This window comes from Corvus hawaiiensis, chromosome 16, assembly GCF_020740725.1.
Source record: "Corvus hawaiiensis isolate bCorHaw1 chromosome 16, bCorHaw1.pri.cur, whole genome shotgun sequence".
Taxonomy (NCBI): Eukaryota; Metazoa; Chordata; class Aves; order Passeriformes; family Corvidae; genus Corvus; species Corvus hawaiiensis.
Window position 1 is genome coordinate 11,567,593 of NC_063228.1, and position 20,489 is coordinate 11,588,081.

Sequence of the window (20,489 nt, forward strand, 5' to 3'; positions counted from 1 at the left end):
AGAGAACATCATAAGCATGAAACCAACAGAGGCTTTATCTCAACAAAGTTTAGTTTCATGTATACAGTATTTAGTATTTATCTTGTGCATAAAAGCCCTCCCAGGGGTGCTACAAGACATACCCAAGAGTAATGCAATGCCTAATTATCCTATTAGAAGACAATGAAAGACAACATTAATACTGAACACATAAAGCAGATACAAAGTTCAATTTTTAACAATTTTCAGTGCATTCCCATGAAATTTCAGTTCCTCAGAAGCAAGAACAAGTGCAGCTTGCTATAACACAGCAGTTCAGCTCTTCTAGGAGCAGGCCAGCCTTTATCCAAATGTTCTAGCTGGCCCAAATTCTAATTTGAGGGGACTATCTGTGACTTCATGAGAAATATTTTTGGCAGGACAAAACCCACTATATTGAAACATTCCAATGTTGACTGAACTGTTTGAAATCAGATTTCCCTGATAACTGAAAATTAGAAGGAACACAGACCAGGTTAATAGTTTTCTAGTGTTAGGCGCTGAAGCACGAGCAATCTGAGATGAAGCTCCAGAGGCTGTGGACAGGCACATCCTCCTGTGACACACCTGCTGCATTTGCACACACTTGGCTGGTGTCATGGGCACTTGGACTCAGTGAAAATTAGCTGCTGTAAAGCAGCAAAAGCATGAAAAAATTTAGCAGCACTCTTGCACGTAGATGCCACAGGATTCCAGATTACCAGCAGCCCAACAACCTGAGAAGGAAGCAGGCATTTTACCCTAACAGGTGTAGCGCACAGGGAGATTGCTGCAACGGCTCTCAAAGCACTGCAATTCCCAGAACTGACAACCCCAAAGATCATACAAATACTTAAAGTGAAGCATTAAACAGGGCCCTGTCGGCTGAGTGGCATGTCAAACCTTCTAAAGCAACACAATCAACTACTGTCAGAAAATTCAGATTCATATTTGTGTCAACATTTGTGCTCTCCGGTGTCAGCTGAGATATCCTCTTCTCTTCTTGTCTCCTGAAATGATTACTAGACCTTGGGAGAGTGAAAGCTGTTTTTGTGAGCAGCTGGTTCTGATACTGTAAAATGAATCCACTCCGCATTCCTCTGAAATCTGGTGACAGGTGGGAGTTTAATCACAAATGGCTGGCACTTCATGGAGAAGGGGAAAAAGTAGGGACTCTACACCAAAGGCTGCATTTTCCAAAGTGTGCTGGCTTTGGCTGGGGTAGAGTCAGTTTTCTTCACAGGAGCTAGTGGGGGCTGTGTTTTGGATTTGCCCTGAAAGCAGAATTGATACTGCAGAGATGTTTTTGTTACTGCTGTGCAGTGCTTACATCGAGGCCTTTTCTGCTTCTCCCCACACCCCAGTGAGGAAGAAGGAAGGAGAGACATTCAGGGTGGTGCTGTTTGTCCTCCCAAACCTGTGACAGAGCCCTGCTTTCCTGGGATGGCTGAACACCTGTGAAATGGGGAATGAATTCCCTGTTTTGCTTTGCTTGGACACGTGGCTTTTGATTTATTTTCTTTAACTCAAACCATGAGATTTTCACTTTTACTCTTCCCATTCTCTGCTCAGTCCTGCTGCCGGGGCAGTGAGGGAGGAGCAGGGTGGTTCTTTGCTGCTGGCTGGGGTGAAAACGTGATGCAAAGGCACCACAAACAGAGGGGGATCCCCAGTGCCCACGTGCACCCCTCATTCAGGTCTGGAGGCTGCTGCAGGAGGTGGCAGATGTGCTGTGGGTCCCCAGTGCCCACACACACCCCTCATTCAGGTCTGGAGGCTGCTGCAGGAGGTGGCAGATGTGCTGTTTGCCCACCCTGGTGCACGCTGCTGGGTTTGGTCCTTGGGCTGGGGATGTCCTCTGAGGGTGCAGTGCACGCCTGGGCTCTCCTGCTGTTGCTAATGAGGGAAGAGCCCTGCTCCTTGTTCCTGCTTTACTGGCTATGACAACACAGAAGCTCTTTAAGTGGAATTAAAAGCCCTCCCTGCCCTTAATATGCGTGAGAACAAAATGACTTTCTTCAGCAAGATACTCTCATTTTGTGAAACTTCAAAGAAAGCTCAAACTCCCTGTTTCTTCAAGAATAACCCAGTTAGAGGAATATAATATTAATAAATGCATTAGAACTATTTTTAAGTAAGCAAAGACTGGATGATAGTCATCCAAATTAATGAAGGGTATGAACCTAAAATTGATTATGTAAACTGCATTAAATCCCCGCACAGATTTAATGATTTAAATTCAAATTTAATTTAGATTTAACTCAAACACTAACTTGAATTAAAACCACTTTAATTCTGAATGAAAGTGCCCAGAATGGTCTTTAGTATAGGTTAACAAATCTGCTCTGTGCAAAGATTTTCTTAAACTGAGTTATTTTTTCTTAATGCCATTAAGTCAGTAGTCAGTAGATTGAATACAGTGGGCTCTGAAAAGGAGCCTGTGCTTGGAAGTAGAGCATGACTCACCAAAATGCATAAGCAGCCCCCAGCTATAAGTATAGGAGAAAACTCACATTTTTCAAGCTAATTAAATCCCTAAAGGGGAGCTTAGACTTGCAGGTTTTGAAAGAAGAGGAATTCTTTTCTCTGGTGTCCAAGACAGTGGGCTGGGGCCTTGGATATTCCCCCTTTATCCATACCCTCTCCCCTAGGAACAGAGCTGGAAGGGAAAGGGAGTTCCACGTTGCTGACTCCTGTTATTGGAGTTCATAAAACCCCAAAAATCTAAAGGAAAACTTGATTGCTGAAAACAAGATGGAAGCTCCAAACTTGCAAGATGTTTGTTTCTCATACTTACCTGTCTGTGGGTCTCACACGTGTCCATCCCAGGGTGTCACTGAGGAGCCCCTCGCTGGGCACAATGAAATGGGCAGCAGGAGGGGCAGCAGAGTCCAGCAGGGCAGGGGGACAGGAGGCAGAGGGATTCTGGATTAAGGAGTGAAGCTGAGCTCAGTGAGGAAGGTATTTATGGGGTGTGTGTGTTAGTTTTTCTCACAATCCTGCTCTATTTTCACTTGGCAGTAAATTAAATTAATCTTCCCCAAGTGAAGTCTGCTTTGCTTGGGATGGTAGCTGGGAAGGGATCTTCCTCCTTCATCTTGAGCCGTGAACTTTTCCATTCTATTCCCTGTCGAGAAGGGGGGTGTAACAGTGGCTGGCCTGGGCCACTGCTGAGCCTTCCCTTGGTCAGGTCAGTGCAGGTCTGAAGAAATTCTGGGAAAACTGGTGGTGGTTAAACACCCCCCACCCCTCACCTGGTAACAAAGGCGTTGGGCAGTGCTCTGGTGAACATCTGGGACATCCTGCTGAGGCAGCTGGAAGGTTGGTTATCCTTAGCTGTGTGCCCTGCCTTTCTGCCAGGGGCCACTGGTGCCACCCATCACCGTTCCAGCACTTGTGCCCCTCAGCTGAGTGCAGTCAAAATGGCAATGGCAACTAGGGATGGGAAAGGTCTCTCTAAGTTATAAGCTCAGTCCTCTTGTGTTGCTGTGGATGGGACAGCTTCCCCTCTTCCATGCAGAGGGTTTTGCTGGAAATAGGGCTTGAATTTTTGAGGCCAGAAGAGAGGCTGGCTCGGGTGCCTTTGTGAGCTGCCTTCCCTGAGCAGGCTGGGTTTCTCTTTAAGAAGGCACACGGTGTGCTCCAGCTTAATGGTACGTGTTAAGCAAGAACATCTGCTTATGAAGAGATAGATATGCTGAAACATTTACTGATGTTTTGCTTCCTCCCCTTGTGTCACCTGAAATCTATCATCTCACTATGGCATCCCAGCACAGTCCTGCTTGCAAATCCAGGGAAGCAGGGCAGTGGTGCACAGCCTTTAGAAAATGATTAGTGGTCTGTCAGGCTTATGTCTAAACATGGGCACTGACTCAGATGTGTTACCTATAAATCTGTTCATCAGCAGCTGAGGAACATATGTGCTTCCTCTTCCTTAAACATAAAAACATTAATTACATTATATTGTACCACAGTAATGGGCAACATAGTGACAGAAGCTTGCCAAAGCTTTAATTTTAACCATAAATCTGGTGGGTCTGGGATGGCGATTCAAGCTGATTTAAAAGATGAAGATAAAGCTGAAGTCAGGTGGGTAGGAACAGGACTTGGTGAGGGTGGGGAGGAAGGCGTGGAAAATTAGCATAGACTGGCTGAAATACTTGAAAATGAGGTAGTAACACTACAGTCCTCCCTGGACAAGGGACAGGAGAGAACAAATTGCAATTCACTAACAGATCCTCTTCTGACTTTCTGCAATAGTTGGAGGATAAAAAGGTTTCTTCTCTCCTACTGTTGGATCCTGGCCTCCTACTGTTTGGTTTTGCTGTCCCTCTTTTTTTCTTCCCTGGTGTAATCATCTAAGCACAGAGGGAATACTGAACAAGCAGCCCTTGGTGTCCTTTCTCTGGCTGGATTTTCATTTTAAATAGAGCCGATTGGAGAAAAGATGAGGCACAGCAGGTAGCTTGCACTGTCCTTTGTGTCTGGATAAAAGCAACGAGAAGGAACATCCAGATTATTTATCAACAGAAACAGGAGGAATATGGAAATCTGTGTGTACCATTAAACATGAAAGGCACCAGGAATAGGTTCCCCTCTTGCATGAGGTGCTGCACCATCGACTGTTCAAAGGGTTTGTCAGATGGAGCAGTCCTGCTGCTTTGGGAAACGGAGCTGCAGGCAGCAGCTGCCACTGCTCCACGCCTCTGCCTGCCCCATGCCTGTCCCACACCTGCTCCTCCCAGGTCTGACTCAGTCCTGCCTGGCTGTCCTGAAGCAGCTGATGCCCATGAAATCAAGGCAAAGATGTGCAGGCAGGGATTTCTGCTGCAGTTGCCCCAGTCTGCCTTGTTACACCACAGGCAAAAGGGCAATAACTCTTCTTTCTGAAATTTATGTGGATTCCTTCTGATCTCCCTGCCTTCATTTTAGGGTTTGACTGCAGAGTTTCAGAGCCACAGTTACAAACATAAAACAATGCAGCAACCTGCATCGGATAAGCGGGCTGGTTTTTGGTACTAGGTCTTGAAAAGCTTGTCTTCCCTGACTGCTTGTGTCCACTCTTTTAGGAAATTACACTGGAGACGAGACTCTGCTGAAGGGAAACCTACACCTTTCTCTTCTCATTTGTTTATTTAATTCTTTTCTATCTTATACCAAAATAATCTCCACAAGAGTATAAGTACTCCATCTTTTTCATGCTGCTTCTCCCTTCTGATGTGAGAAAGCTTTCAGAAACTCAGAATTTGAGCTACAGATGTGTTTGCCCTGACTGAGCAGTGCTTTAAATCTTCTTGGTCCAGCTTCGACAGGCCACATTTTCACAGTTATTAAAAGTGCAGAAAGCTGGACTACCATGTACAATAATCAGGCCTGAATTTCAGAGGTCCCAGATAATATGTGGTTGTTTAGAAAATCTGTAAGGTCCATGACTTTTTTTTGTTTCTCAAAGCAGGAACCATTACATGGAAAATGCTTTCTATTTACCCTTTGGCTAAAGGGACTTAACTGGCTGCCAGATGTATGAGCCTGGAGAAGAGAGTGTAGCTGCAGAAGATGGCAACTCATCCGACACAAAACCCAGGCTGGGGTGCAGGGCAGAGCTGCAGCTGCTGTGGGGGGCGTTTCTGCCCTGTCAGAGCAGCACAGGATGTATCTATCATAGAGCTGAACTCTGAATATTCACTGTGCACTGGACAGCAATATTTCATTTCATGCATCATTAAGAACCTGCGTTGATTCCAACTAGTCATATAACCTCATCCTGCACTTGCTTTAAAGCAAAAGGGGAGGGAAAAAAGTCTCCTTCCCAAGTCACTGGATAACTTTAAAACTTGGATACTTGAAGAAATAATATTTCTTAGTGTCATCTCTGCTGGGGACCAGGATGCTGGTGCAGTACCCCATGACCTGGAAAACAGCAAGAACTCCAGTGAGGGTCTTGGTTTCAGTGCAATATAGGTTTGCTTAGCGCACACTCACTGTGCCTCCTCTCCCTGTCAGTGGTTTGATTTGGAGTAACTTTCAGTTCAAATATAATAAAAAGAGAGGAAATAGAAGAGAATAAACTGGCACAGTAGCTGGTGTTGGTCTCTGCAGACAGCTGAGCTGGCTGTGAAGCACATGCTCCTGGGCAGAGCTTTTGGTGCTCTCTGGTATAATCCTATAAAGCAGAGTATCAGCTTTAAAAAAAATAACACCTTAGTACATGTTTCAGTTTGAAGCTATTTGGTGGATTTTGCTCAATTTGCTGTTGGTGCCTAGAGCTATAGCTGAATTTGGGGCCTGGGTTTAGGTTAAGAACAATGAAAGAATTCAGTGATACTAAGGCTGAGTTGTCCAACACTAACACTTCCATGCTGGAGAAGGCAGAGTGCCCTTGTAAAAGGGTAGGGATGATGAGAATGGAATCTCTCTCTCCAGGCTGTAGCACATTAGCTGGACCATGGCCTTTCCAAGGGTTTTCTCTGGACTGTGATGGGGTTGTTTGCCCCATTGTGAACTCCGTTTAGGGTGAAAAGATCCCGAGCAGGGTGATCTGGAAAGACGCAATCAGCTCTTGCTGTATCCTTCCAGTGGCCATTTCTCATTTCTAGCCACAGTCTTCAGCAGGCCATTAACGTTTTTAACTTTTTCCAGGAATCACACACACTTGTCACTCTCAAAGGGAGTCTGAAAACGTTTATCAGTCGAAGGAAGGATCCCCTAATACTGAAAGAGGGCATTTAAGAAGAATGTTACTGCTTGCTCATACTAACAGTCCTTCCTCCTCAGGGAAAGGGAAAGGGGAAAAGAGATGAAAGTTCAGCTGGCTTTAGCACCAGCTGCTCTTACTGTCTTCTCGGTAAAAAACACTTGGGAGGCTTATTACCTACCTTCAACAGGAGAAACTTCCTCCTTGCCACTAATCTGTGCATCAACCTGTTCCAGCATGTGGGTAATGCACCACAGAAAATGGTGTCATTTTCATATATTATTTGCTTTTTGAAGGAGACAAAATACCCTCCATAAGGTATATGGCAAAATCTGTCAGGGACTCTTACTTTCCATGAAAAGGCAATATTTGTTGTACATGACACAGTCCAGAGTAGAATAAGAGCTTTGCATTCATTTCTGACAATAATTTAACAAAACCCTTCTTTTTCTTGTATTTCAGTCTCTCATTGCCATTGTTTGACATTTTTTTATTCTCTCTGTCTCTTCAGATCCCACAGCATCTGGTGGCAAATCAAACATGGTAAAGCATTGGTTTTGAGCTTAATAATATTTTCCAAGTCACTTATTTACCAAATGCTCTTGGTGGAGGTGCTTTGTTCTGTATGTTAGCAGGTGGTACATACTCAATCAATGTATGGATAATCAAAGCAGAGCAAGTCTCTCTGGGTGCTGTGTTCAAGTTGGACAAGTTCTCAGTGATTCACAGGCTGCATGCTTTGAATGCCTGAGTTTCCTGACCACTCTTCCCAAACATGGGCATGGATTTTGTTATCACATTTCTTTAACTGTTTTTTGTTTTTCTGTACCTGTTCTATTTATACTGCAGGGCAGTGGTGGCCCCTATCAGGGAGAATAGTGAATGGGCTTATCCAGTACAAACCTTCAGATAAAAGATCAAGATTTGGGTAGAAAGTGGCCTCCTCATCCTCAGACCCAAGCCAGACCTTGGCACTCTGTGCTCTCTCCTTGGCAGGCTGAGCTTGTCTTTAGAGCTTGCCAGATGTATCTTGTTCTCCAGGTGTTTACTCATACTCCCTCAAATGGAACAGAAACAGCAGTAAAATGTCCAATTTCTGTCCTATGCATTGTCTTTGGATCAGGGCACAGCCCCGTCTAAGGGTAGTTACCTAAATTCTATAGGACAGAGGAAATGAATAAAGAAACATTATAAGTAAAGTAGCCTTTTTTCTTTTTTTTTAATTGAAAAACCATGTCTTTCCTTTAAAGAATGGTAATTTTCAGCAGATTTCAATTTCTTAGCCTTTCTGCAGAATTCTGGTGCTACCCTTCATCACCTCTGTGACACCAAAACATAAGGGACCTTTGCAATGTGATGCCTTTATTTAAAAAAAACGCTAGAAAAGTTATGTGTCTCTGTTATTCAACAAAAGAGAAATCCATTATAATGGTATCAGACTGTGAAATCATAACCCTCCTAATGTAAGAGCATTGGGTAAATTCAAACTGTAAACTTGGACATGGAAGTTGTTTGGGTTTTTTTTCAATCCACCAAACAACAGGAGCAGATGCAGATTATTTTTTGGATAAGACATCCCTCTTTTGGAATGATTTCACACGCTAACTTTGCTTGGGAACTGCTCCTGTTGGTGACCATGTGTTCAGCACATCTGCTTTGGCTTGTTGTTTTCTCTGAGACTGACAATATTGTGGCAAGGCGTCAGAGTGAATTGAGGTGAAGGAAAAGGAAAAGGAAAATTAACATGAAAGAGCTGCATTGCAAGTCCAAATGAACCCTGAGAGACTTTCCATCCCTTGATCCTCCAAGTGTGTATCAGGATAGGTGTAGAGGGATTTGGAGAGGTGGGAGGAACTGACAGACTTGAAGTAATACCTGGGCTTGTCTTGTCACAGTCAAAAACTGAGCTCAAGCAGACACACTGGGAGGACATTTCTGACTTTTAGCCCACAGGAGAGGATGCCTTCAAAAAGTTGGGAAAATCCTGCCAATGACTCATCAAGGCTGGTTTCACTGTTCACTGCTTAATGCACTCATTCATCAAACTGAAAGGATTTCAATCAATATTGTCAAACTAAAAAGTTATGTATTATGTACACATGCACACACAAGTGCCCTTAGTTATGCATAAGCTCTGTGATGGCCATCATCAAATAAATCACAGAGCTGGCTTCCAAACTGAATTCCAAACTGAACAAAAATCCTTCTCTCTACCTGTCTCTTATTTGCACTGAGATTCACATATAAAATCCAGTGGTTTTCATCTTCTCTTCCCTTCCCTTCCCTTCCCTTCCCTTCCCTTCCCTTCCCTTCCCTTCCCTTCCCTTCCCACCCCATCCCACCCCTCCCTGCCCCTCCCCTCTCCCCTCTCCCTTTTCCCCTTCCCTCTTTCCTCTTTCCCTTCCTTGCTGGCTTCCCACAGTGTCACTTGGTGGCTCCTGCCACAAGGGCTGTGCACTCATGTCCATGTGGCATCACTCTCTAGAGGTACATGACAAAAGAGCTGCCTTTCAATGCCTTTTAAGGCAGACCAGAGATGCAGATGAGGACTGAGTAAAGACTTTCCCTGTCAGGTTGAAGTATCACTCATATGAAGCATTTTATATGTGGATCACAAAGAATCTTGCAAGATAGATATATAAAAACATAAAAAGACATGAGAGTTGAAGGGATTTTTTTTTTTTTTTAATATGCACAAAATAGAGCAGTAAATCATGTAAAACAGGTTTAATTTGACATGGGATATGCACTGTGGTGCTCAGTCTAGATAATACTTATATACAGATTTTAAATATAAGGATGAGAGCAGGCTCACTGGAGTTAATGTCAAGTCAGTATGTCAGAACTCTGCCGGTGTGGGATGGATGCACTGAGCATTCTTCAGGAAAAATACTCTCCTTTTCCTCTTGGGCTGCATGAGGCAGGCTAAGTTCAGCTTCCCTGTGCTCTCTGTGCATGCACACTGGCTGCTCTGATGCCCATGTCTCAGGTTTCTGAATTGCCCACCCAAGCATCTCAACCAGTAACAACAATTCCTGACATTCTCCAAGGAGAGGCAGAGTGTTACAAACCACGTGAAATTAGAGTTGAGCAGGGTTATCAAGCTACTCTGTTGTGGTCACCACAGAATGAACACAGTTTTAACTGGGTAATTATTTTAATTGTTCTTACTAAGCAGGAGGAACAAAGAGTTCCTCTTTCCTGTAGCTCTGGCCTAAGCCTTTTTTTTTTTTCCCATTAATTTAGGTGTGTCTGCAGGGACAGTTTCTCTCACCTTTTCTCTTACAGCTTGTCTTTCTTTCCAGAGCTTGTTCCCCATCTTCACTCAGTAATCAAGCACCAAATATTGAGAGAGCATTTTTCAGATTACAGCCTGGACACCTTGGTAGCTTTTTGGCAAAACCAAAGTGCATTAACACCCACAGGCTTTGGAGCTCTACTTTCTGGAGTGTTTAGTTACTAAAAAACCTAATCCTTGCCTGCTTCAACGTTTTTCTGCTAAATGAGCTGAGTACTTTATAATATCAAAGAATTTGTGCCAGGGTCGACCTTACTGTGCCTGGAGTTCCCTCCTTGGTGAAGGTTGAAAGCTGCATGGGCAGGCACAGATGGGAGAGGTTTATTGCAGGTATGGGAACCCAGCTGATGAACTGCAGTGCTAGGTGAGGTATTTTATTCAGCATTTATCTTTGCCTTGCATGTCTGCAGCCCATTAATCCATTCCCTGGAGACCTATTGTAATTTTCCAGACACTTGAAAATTTTCAAGCAGATGTCACTTTAAACAAAACCAAAAAAAACTTGGAGATGTATCTGCTGATCCTTTCTGGTGTCTGCAAGCAGTAATTTCTACACTAAAATAGTTCATTCTTAAGGTAAGAGAGGGACAGGTTGCAATATCTGACTGGCAGCAATATTCTTTACATTTAAAAATGGAAGTGTGGAAAAGGGATGCCTGTTATGCTGGAGAAGGAAAATTTGTGAGTGAGCACTTTGTTTTAATCCTGAAAAGGTCTGGAATAATCAGCTTCAAACTGGGATGTGTCTTGGTAGGAGAAACCTTTACATAAGCCTTTCTTTGAGCCTCACTCAGGCAGATAATGAAATTATCTGGAAGATGAATAGGGAAATACACTCAGGAAAACACCAGTGCCAAAAGCTTTGCTAAGTGACATTTAAGTAGGGAGCCTGTCAGCAGGTGGCTCACACCTGAGGAATTCGAAAGCTTTCTTGTCATAGTATGGTTATAACCTCCCCTTTGCCCAACTCCTTACAATACTGTTTGACACAGGATAATCAATGTACCCAGCTCCTTTGCAAGCTAATAGATTTCCAGCACACATCCACTTTTTTGCACTGTTTGAAGACAGCCACAGAGGCAACAGCATCAAGGTGAGTTCCCAAGGTTTTTGTTACCTACACCTACAGGTGACAGATGAATACACTCGTTTTTCCTGTTACCTCTCTTGCAGCTGTTTCTGTGGGAAGGTCCAGGATGCTGATTGCTCGGTGTGGTGAGAGCTGTTGGGAAGCTGAGTGGTGCTGTCCAGCAGTTTTCCTTGTCCTCCTGTGCAACACCAGGGCAGATGTGGGAGGGCTGAACAAGAGCACAGCAAACCTGACAGCTCTAGCTCAGCCACCTTCAGCCCTCAAACCTGCTCAGGAGGGTGTTCCTTCATCCCTGTGTCAGAAGACAAAAGGAACATAAGCAGAACTTGTTTTCTGTCTCTCCCACTCAAGAGTTAAGAAAACAAAAAAACCTGTGAAAGCAGGATGCCTGAGTTGCTCCCTGGGTGCCGAGGTGGTGAAGTATTAAGAACTTTGCTGGCTCAGTCAGGTCACTTCATGAGCATCAGAAAATCAGGCAGCGAACTGTGTTACCCATCTGTCAGGAAAGCTACCAAACAGCTTTCAATTAATTATTTTTAGGAGGAATGCAGATTGTCTTCGCCTGGGACAGGGCTGCTGCAGGCCAGAGTCTGCTCCATAAGCAGTGCTGTTCCAGTGCAATCAGTGCAACTTTGTCAGCCTGTGACAGCTGAGAATACAGCCTGTGCTAATTTTTGCTTAAACCTCTTACAACAAAATGGTTTAACAATGATGAGTGTTTGGTTTCTCAGTAGTTCCAGGTAATAATGAGATTCTGCTTGAACTGGGTAACTCTTGGTGTTTGAGTCTTCATCAGCAACCTTGCAACTGTTCCAGCTGAACAAGTTGTGTATTTAATGCCTTTTTCCTCTGAGTCAGAGGAAATGGTTTGCAATAGTTACAGAAATAAAAAACATGGACATAATAAGTTTAATGTGTAAAATCAAACCATGTATCTATAAATATGTGAGAAGGCATTGAGAGAGAGGAAACACTCATTGCACAGAGCACTGCATGTGCAAGGCAAGCTCATGCAATGCCACCTGATTTATGGCAGGAGCTTCCCAAGACAAGAAGTTTTCAAGGTTCTCTTCCCTTGCACTGTCATTCTCAACCCCTCCCTTGCACACAGGCAGGCCAATTACTGGGAGAGCTCAGAAGTTTCTGTCACAACTCCAGCAGTTTCTCAAAACAAGTATCAGATTAAAAAAGCATAGGAGGTTGAAACTGAAGAAAGCTACAGGGATATAGCTGCAGGGGGAAAAGGGAGGGAACATCAGTTGTCGACTTCCAAAGCAATTGTGGATATGGATTGCATGGAAGGCTTCTCATCAGCAGGGAGTCTGACAGGTCTATCAGGGGAGAGTTCATCTACTTCTGTAATAGTAGTTATTTGAACAACTAGAGATCGATATAGTTTCTAGGGGAGATGCTGCTATTTATTGGGAAATAAGAGAGAAACATTGGTGAAAGTTTCCTTTCTGTTTCTACAGTAACCACCATCAGGAGGACTCTGCACGTGTTTCCCGGCTGGGGTTCAAGCCTGGATGGCTACAGAGCCAAGGCAGGCTGTGTGTGCCACCTACAGACCCCATGGCTTTGCCTCGAACTCCTCAGAGCTCAGGGCAGGGAAGGGATGGGTTGGCACCTGGAGGAGGTCAGTTGTGAAATAAAATTCAGCTCTGAATCTTCAACAGCCTCTGAGGGGATGTTTGGGCAGGAGCCACCCATGGCTGCCTGTGAGCAATTCTGGTGGCCTCTGCTGCTTGCAGGCTCTCTGGGAATAGCCCTGTGTGCAGGAGCAGTGTGTCCTGAGCCCAGGAGGCTCTCAATGCTCAAGGTCAGCAGCTCATTCCTATGCAGAAAGCAGAAATATCCTGGTGGGTGGTGGGTGAATTTCCTTGAGCAAGGGAGTCCATCTCTTTCATGGCATTGTGTGACACTCCTGGGTCTGTCACCCGACATGGAGGGGGATGTGCAAGGCACTGCTGCCCTCCACCACCTCATTCCACAAGTATCCATCGCTTTAAAACAACACACTTAGGATGTGGGCACTTCAGGGTCTGATTAAGTCATGATTAGGGAAACAGTAAATGCTTCTGCATGATGCATCATCAAAGCCAGGCAGGAACACTTCTACTCTGTTAGCAAACATACCTGCAATATCTTTACCTTAAATGAGCTATAAAGTTGTCTGCCTCCCCTTCACTGTTTACTTTGTGTTCCCTTTTTCTGCACATGCTGCAATATTTTGCTCCTTAAGAGGTGTGTGTGATAAGCTCATGAATAACAAAGGAGGATTTATGTTTGTGGATTGTGAAATAATATTAACATGACTATTACTTTTAATCTTTGCTTTTGAATGATGTATTGAGCTGCAGGTAATCCCAGAGGGATATTATTATGGTCTGAGTATTGAAAATCTCTCCTTCTTTTGTCTTCCCTCCTATTAAGCGTGGAATTGAATGTAGAAAAGTGGAAGAAGTAGGACAAACACAGGCTCTCTGATTTAATGCCTTATTTTATAGTCTTAGACCCCTACCAGCTGTATCTTCTAAGGTTGGGGGAGGAGGGAGAAGAAAAATGAGAAATTCTTAAATTCTAAACAAGCTACCTTTTCTGAGAGAAATTACAAAAACCTCTCCATGCTGAATCTTGATCTCCAGTAATGAACACTGAAATTTGCTGTTTCCAAGAAACTTTCATTCACTTAAAAACCCAAATCTTCCTTCTTGTTTGGAAAGGAACAAATGCATTTTCTCTGCAGCTTCTGATTACCAGAACTGGGAGCTGGACTGAATTTTGCAGCCCGACATTTGAAATAATAGTAGACAAAAGCGAAGTGCTTGCAATTCTATTGGAACAAAATTGAATAGACTGTCACCTCAAATTTACCCTTTTCCATCTGACTGCAATAGGATGCTATTTCTTTAAGAGGATAGTGGTCTGGAAATGTTCTGCAGGACTGTAAATATGACAGTAAAAATATGATGTCTGGGATGGTTTCATGCAAATATCCCCCCTTCTCTGCATGCATATTTGTAAGTAAACAGAAGATCCTGCTGTCTCTTTAAATCTACTGTTCATTTCACAACATCAACAAATGTTAGTTATTATATTTGCATATAATAATACTGCTGATAACTTACATTCCTACATTATTTTTGTACCTCTGCTGGTAGAACTGGCTGGACAGAAGAGGAAATTTGGGGAGAGAAGGAGAAATACTTGATACTATTTTAATTCTCATTTCTCATTTCCATGAACTTCTAATAAACATATTTCCATGATATCCATCAAAACCAACTTTGTCCAACCTGCAGGGGTGTTTCAAACTTCCTAGGAATTGTACCTGGGGTTTGTACTGGACCTTCTGTAGGCAGCAGCAGATCTGTCCCAGGGAGCAGGGCTGCTCTTGGAGAAGGACAGGAGCAGGGTGGCTGCTCCTGGAGAAGGACAGGAGTAGGGTGGCTGCTCCTGGAGAAGGACAGGAGTAGGGTGCCTGCTCTGCTCTGCTGGGACTGACACAGGGCTGGAGAGAGCCAGCTGCAGTGGAAAACAGAGTGACCCCCCCAACTCTTCCAGAGGCCACTGCTGTCCAGTCTGTGTCACAGCAGCAGCCTGTGGGCCACAGCAGGGGACTCGTCAGGACAACTTCCCTGAGTGACTGGGAAGTTTCCACCTTCTCTGGGAAATGCTGGGTGCAGGAAAGCCTGCTGCAGGACTGGTCTGACTGGGGGCCACCAAGCCCCAGTGTGCTGTGTCACCTGCTCTTATCCCCACTGAGGGCAGGAATGCAGAGATGTCCCCAGGTGCTGCTGGTATCAGCTCCTTGCCTCGCATAGGGTCACACTGCAGTAGCCACCAAGCACCACTGAAAGACTGGGCATGGACTCCTACCTCCCCTCCTGAGGGGGCTTCTAGCAAAAACACTGGAGATAACTTGGCTGAAGGCAATGCAGGTTTACAAAAAAATGGAGTGAAAAGCCTACAACACTTGACAAGCTTTCAGTGGGTAGGAATTTAAATGTGGTCGCTGCTATAGGGCTGAGCAGAACTGAAAAACTCAGCAGAACTGTGACCCAAGGTGGCCTGGGGAGGAGCAGGGTCCACTTTTCAGGAGCAGAGTGACTGCAGGTCTGCAGCCCTTGTGTACTCATGACTCAGGCCAGCCAGGGTGGATAAGGGGTGAAGGTTACGTTCCTTTTGTCCTTTCTAACTTTCTCTGAGAGACATTTTAAATTTCAATGGGAATTCTTATTCTTAAAACTCAGACAGTACTGTCCTTGAAAGCTGGTAGACCTAATTATGAGAGGCTTAGAGGGATGGTGAATAGATCATCTTTGCTTCTTGAGTTAATCTTGATATATAATGCATGGCAAATATTGTCTTGTTTCTTTTAAAAACCGTCAGTGAGAGGAAATTCCAGAGACGGGAAATGCAATCTTTCAAAGGATTAAGAGAGAACTAACTAACATGAACCAGATCATTAGCTTTGTATTTTCTGTTCCACCTTCTGATGCCCATATTTCACTCATGAGGATGAGTTGGAATGACTCCAAAAACTAAGTGGAAATTAATTTCTCAAAGGCTGATCTGAAAGTTAAGATGCATTTCAAAATCACTTGCTTTACAGATCCCATCCATTTGCCCTGAAGAAAGAAAAAAAATAATGCTTTATGTAGCAACACAAAGTACAAGCTAAAATGAATATGGGTGAGGCACTGCAGGAAGCTCGGGGGGAGGCAGCCAGTGAACCAGGGCTGCTGTGAAATGGCACATCAGCCACTGGGAAGGTGTTTAACAGGTTTGAAAGGGATGCTTAAAGCAGAGAATTTCTTAAGGAAACTGGGAGGATGATGCGAAGAGGATTGCACACACTGTAATTGCCCCCGAAATTTTAAGATATCAGAATCAGGTTTTTGAGGAGACTCCCTATATCATGAAACCTACATTACAGAAAATTCAGAAAAAAAATCAAAGGTTTGATTTCATTTTCAGCATTATGTTCTCTAATACAGACCATTTAAGAAGCTATTTTCAAATTGAGACTAACATTGATAAAATGTTAAAGTTCTTTTCTTCCTCTAAAGCATGATTTTTATGATACATAAATTGCAATCTTTCTAAAATAGTAAACCTATGGAAGATTTAATTACTGCAAGATTAATTTTTTTTGTGACAAGAAACCGCTTTGCAGAAGGTTCCACAGAGCTCTTTTGCAACTGGCTTTAACATAAGCAATTTCCATTGCAAACAAAAAAAGAGAGAGGTAATTAATTGGGTGTTCTACTGTGTTAGAAAGATTCTCTTCTGAACATATCTGAGCTCCAAATAAGCACAGTGTAACTGGCACAAAAGTAGGGCTGTTGTGAGATGTGATTCTAGGCTCAGCCTCAAATAATGTCCCTCATTTTAAGGCTGAGAAATAAAGGGTAAAACACTGGTGCTTTGAGTTATGAATACACTTCAGATCTTTGCTGAACTATGATATGAGACTAACGATGATAAATATTGTGAAAGTGATTAAAGCACGGTTGCATAGAAGTGCATTTGTATTATTAATATTAGGTAATTAAGGTCTTTGCATTCTTCCTAGCACAGGATAGGGAAGAAAGGATCAAGTACTGCAAATAAGGTATGAATCATTTAATCCTGACACTTTATACTGAGATTCACATTGCCAGTGAAAGTATGCCTTGGGGTAAATAAAATGCTGACTCTGCAGGAGGAAGTGTCAAAATCAGTGTGGATTTTAATAGCACTCGATGTTAGCACTGACATTTCAGCGTGACTGACTTGGGAGATGAGTTACCACGTGCCAATCTAACAGAGAAAAATGCCCACTAAATCAGAGCTAAAGACTGAGTGGGAGTGGCTGGTTCCTTCCTGCTTTGGAGAAGCCCCAGAGAGCAGGAAGGCCAGTTGGCCAAACTCTCTGGAGAAATTCTTTGCATCAGTGCAGAACTGAGGTTTCCAGAGCTGCTGTGTAAACTTCTTTCCTAAGGTTTAACCTAATTTGAAAAATAAAATGCAGTACCCATGAAAAAGCTCCCATTTTTTCCAGTCTTCCAATGGGCCTTTTCATCCAGTTCAACCTATTTGCACTGACTTAAAGCAGTAATTGCTAATGATTCTTTAGGTTCAGTGTTATTCTGGACAAATTATGGCAATTATCTAGATCACAAATATATGTAACACTCCTTGGTACTTTCTGTAATTGCCCTTGAAGTTCAAATGCCTGATGTTTAATATGGCCTATCCCATTAAGTATTGTTCCGAGTAAAGTCAATGGCAAAAGTCCCAGAGACCTCAGTGGTGAACGTTCACAGCCTCAGATTTGATTCATCTTAGTTCAGAGGGAGATTTTGTTTTCTTTTAATTCACTAGGTGGTAGCAGTGTACAAACTGTGTTGTGTGGGTTTGGGTTTTTTTTTTTCTACTTCTAATCAGACCTGCTTCAGGACCTTCCTTCAACTCCCAACCCATCATTTCTAAGTTTTGCACTGGGTTCTTGAGCAGAAAGGCAACAAAAGGTTTTAAACACCCTTCTGAAGGGCTGCCAAAACTTGTGCCATCCTGCAGATGTTTACTTGTGATGGCAGAAGTCACACTGCATTGGAAGAGTACATCTACTGCAGGTCAGAGAATGACATCAACATCTGAGGCTGAGCTTAAACACTTTCATCCAGCCAACATATGCAGAAAGAAGAGAGAGACATTAAATCTCCACTAGTTCTGTATCCCTCCCACCAGTTTTTACTGAATTCCCTGCTATGTGTCAGGCAATATGATTAAATGAATGTCCATTATTACTGCAGGCAGTCCTGGAAAAGTCACTGTGTTCAGCAAGGGACAATCTAGCTGACAACAGGCAAGAGGACTTGCTTGGGCTGCTAAACTACTAATCTAGGTAGGGTTCTTGCTGAGTGTAATCCATATTTTTCAGCAGTGGATGTGCAGATTAATGAGAAGCTGTCATTTGAAACAGATGTTGCTGTTTTGTTCACTTTTATCATGCCTAATACACTGCACATTCTGGGATTAACCTCCTGATCTACGTGTTCCTGCATGAGCATTAACCATTTCTTGGGAGAGAGGAAGGAAGAATTAAAAAAACCCATGTGCAGTCTTTCTCCAGAAGCAAGAAATTGTTCTCAGACAGCCAGGTATAACCTGTGACATTTCACTTCTATCACTACCATGCTCTGTGACGGCCAGCCCTGAGTGGTGCTGAATTGGTGACAGCCAAATGTACCACTAAAAGGGCTCCTTCCTGCTGAAGTGCTCCTCACCTGTGTCCCCCTGGCTCCTCAGCTACCACTGCCCACCCCTTCTCTCACAGTTTGCTCTACTGCTCACGATCTTCTGGGGCTGGGGTTTATCACAGAACCAGGTTTACCCAAGAACTAACTCCAGAGAAGGTGCTGTGCTGTTGTAGATTACCTCTAGTTTGGGATCACAGTTTACCAAGCACACAGGGGGCTCCTCTCCAGGGTTGTCTGGTCCTGCCTCTTTGTGTCTGAACAACCCTGGTCAGGCAGGCTGACTGTCTCACCTAGGGCAGCAACTTGAAACTAGATCAGTGGTTTTTAAAAATATGCAGCTCTACATTTCATCCCTAATGTTCTACTACAATAGATTAGGGATGGATGAATGATGGGAATTTGAAGGGGTCTATCAGAGAGCGAGTTTTAGCTTAAAAATGCATGATGCTAAGTAAGATGAAGATATTTATGTACTGATAGATAATGGCCAGAAGTAGCAGAGATATGATGAATGCAATCCTCCAGTGAGCAGCAAGAACTAAATGTAGTTATCCAATATCTCTGTCTGATCCTAGCGGGATGCAGATAGGAGCCTTATCACTAACTAAAACAGAGTCCTGACTGAATCAGACAGGCTGACACTGGGATCACTTTGCAGAAGTTGCTCCATATAAAGCTTGCAGCAAATGTTATTTTCTGGTAGTACAATGAAATAAATCCAGGGGACATTTGCAGGAGAGCTTTCAGAATTCCTCCAGGCAATGACTGTGGAAGAGACACTGTAATGTAAGTACACTCTTGCTTCGTGCAAAGCATGGTGAGACAGGCAGAATTAACATTGATGGGAGAAAGAACACTCAGGTTTCATCAAGATGTTTAAATACCTGATGTCATTTTGCCAATTTGAGTGGTTGAGTGGCAGGAATATTCTGGGTTTTGTATGTTATTTTTGGCAGCAAATGAGATACTGAATTTTAAAATGCACATGCAAATGCAAAAAAAAAGGTCATTGTAAATAGATGTCATACCTTAATGAACTGCCCATTTTCTAAGTCTTTGTATAATACCTGGGGTAACATGAAACAATTTAATAGTCAGGGCCACAAAATAATCCTAAAATATATGATAGAGATGATGATAAAACAGTCAAGATCAGATTCCCATTTTCTTTTGGTCTTTGTTACTTCATAATTGCTTGCAAAACTTTCAGAATGAAGGTCTCAATCTAAAAGTTCAGCAAGGAAATGATTCACACCTGGAAAGCGGAAAACAAAAGATACCAGTTCATGTTGCAAGCATGTGAATGAGAGGAAAGCAGAGTATGTGCTGATTCTGTGTCATCCTAATCCTACAGCTATCACTTAGGAATTAATAAAACATACATGGCTCTCTTGCAGCTCCATCCCTGCTGGCTGCTGCTCTGGTGATACATTGCAATAATATGCCAGTGATAATATTCCAGTAATAAATGATGGCAATATCCCATCAGATCCTCATCACTCCAGTGATGCACTGTGGCCATACATCAGCAGGCAATGGAGTTTAGGCATTAGTGGAAGAGGCAAATTTCGTTGTACATCCTCTGAACACAAGGTTTGACATAGTGCAGCACGTGGGTGTTGAGCAGAGACTGCATATGGAATGTGTACTGCAGAAATGGGCTCTTCTTACTCATTGAATACTTAAAATCTAAAGGGAATGTGAGTGTGCAAACCATCACAGAATAGGATCACAGGATCATTCAGGCTGGAGAAGACTCCTGAGACCATGGAGTGATGGAACTGCTTGGGAATCAGCTCTCCAGGTTTTCACCATCCTGCCCTGCCATGTATGTGAGGTTGTTGGGTGATTGCCTCTTTGTAGTATTTATACAGCAAAATGATGTGTAGGGCCCTGGCATGATAGATCAGGTTCAGGAGGCTTTCAATTGAATTTGTGACTGCTTCTCAGCTTGTTCCTAAGACAGCGATTGCCACCAGAGAGCTTGTAAACCATTTTGGGAGTGCCAACCAACTCTTCTGCAATAATGGTGTAATATTACACCTGATATACATGCAGATGGACAAGTAATTGAAGTGAAAAATCAGAGATATTTCTCATCCCTAATTATTTATTTCTTTAATTTGGCACCTATCTTCGTGGGAAGCTTATACAAATGCAAGT

The 20,489-nt window shown here is 43.3% G+C and overlaps 1 long non-coding RNA gene across 5 annotated transcripts in view; it reads right to left on the reverse strand.

Annotated features, from left to right (window-relative positions):
* Nucleotides 1-207: 207 nt before the first annotated feature.
* LOC125334511 overlaps nucleotides 208-20,489 on the reverse strand; it is a 334,287-nt gene continuing 314,005 nt past the window's right edge. For 4 of the 5 annotated variants that reach the window (XR_007207159.1, XR_007207158.1, XR_007207155.1 and 1 more), the window contains one exon: nucleotides 9,404-11,371. This is a non-coding gene — a long non-coding RNA (uncharacterized LOC125334511). Of the gene's footprint in view, nucleotides 4,482-9,403; nucleotides 11,372-20,489 lie in introns of those variants that run through there. The other variant, XR_007207157.1, reaches the window with a different exon arrangement.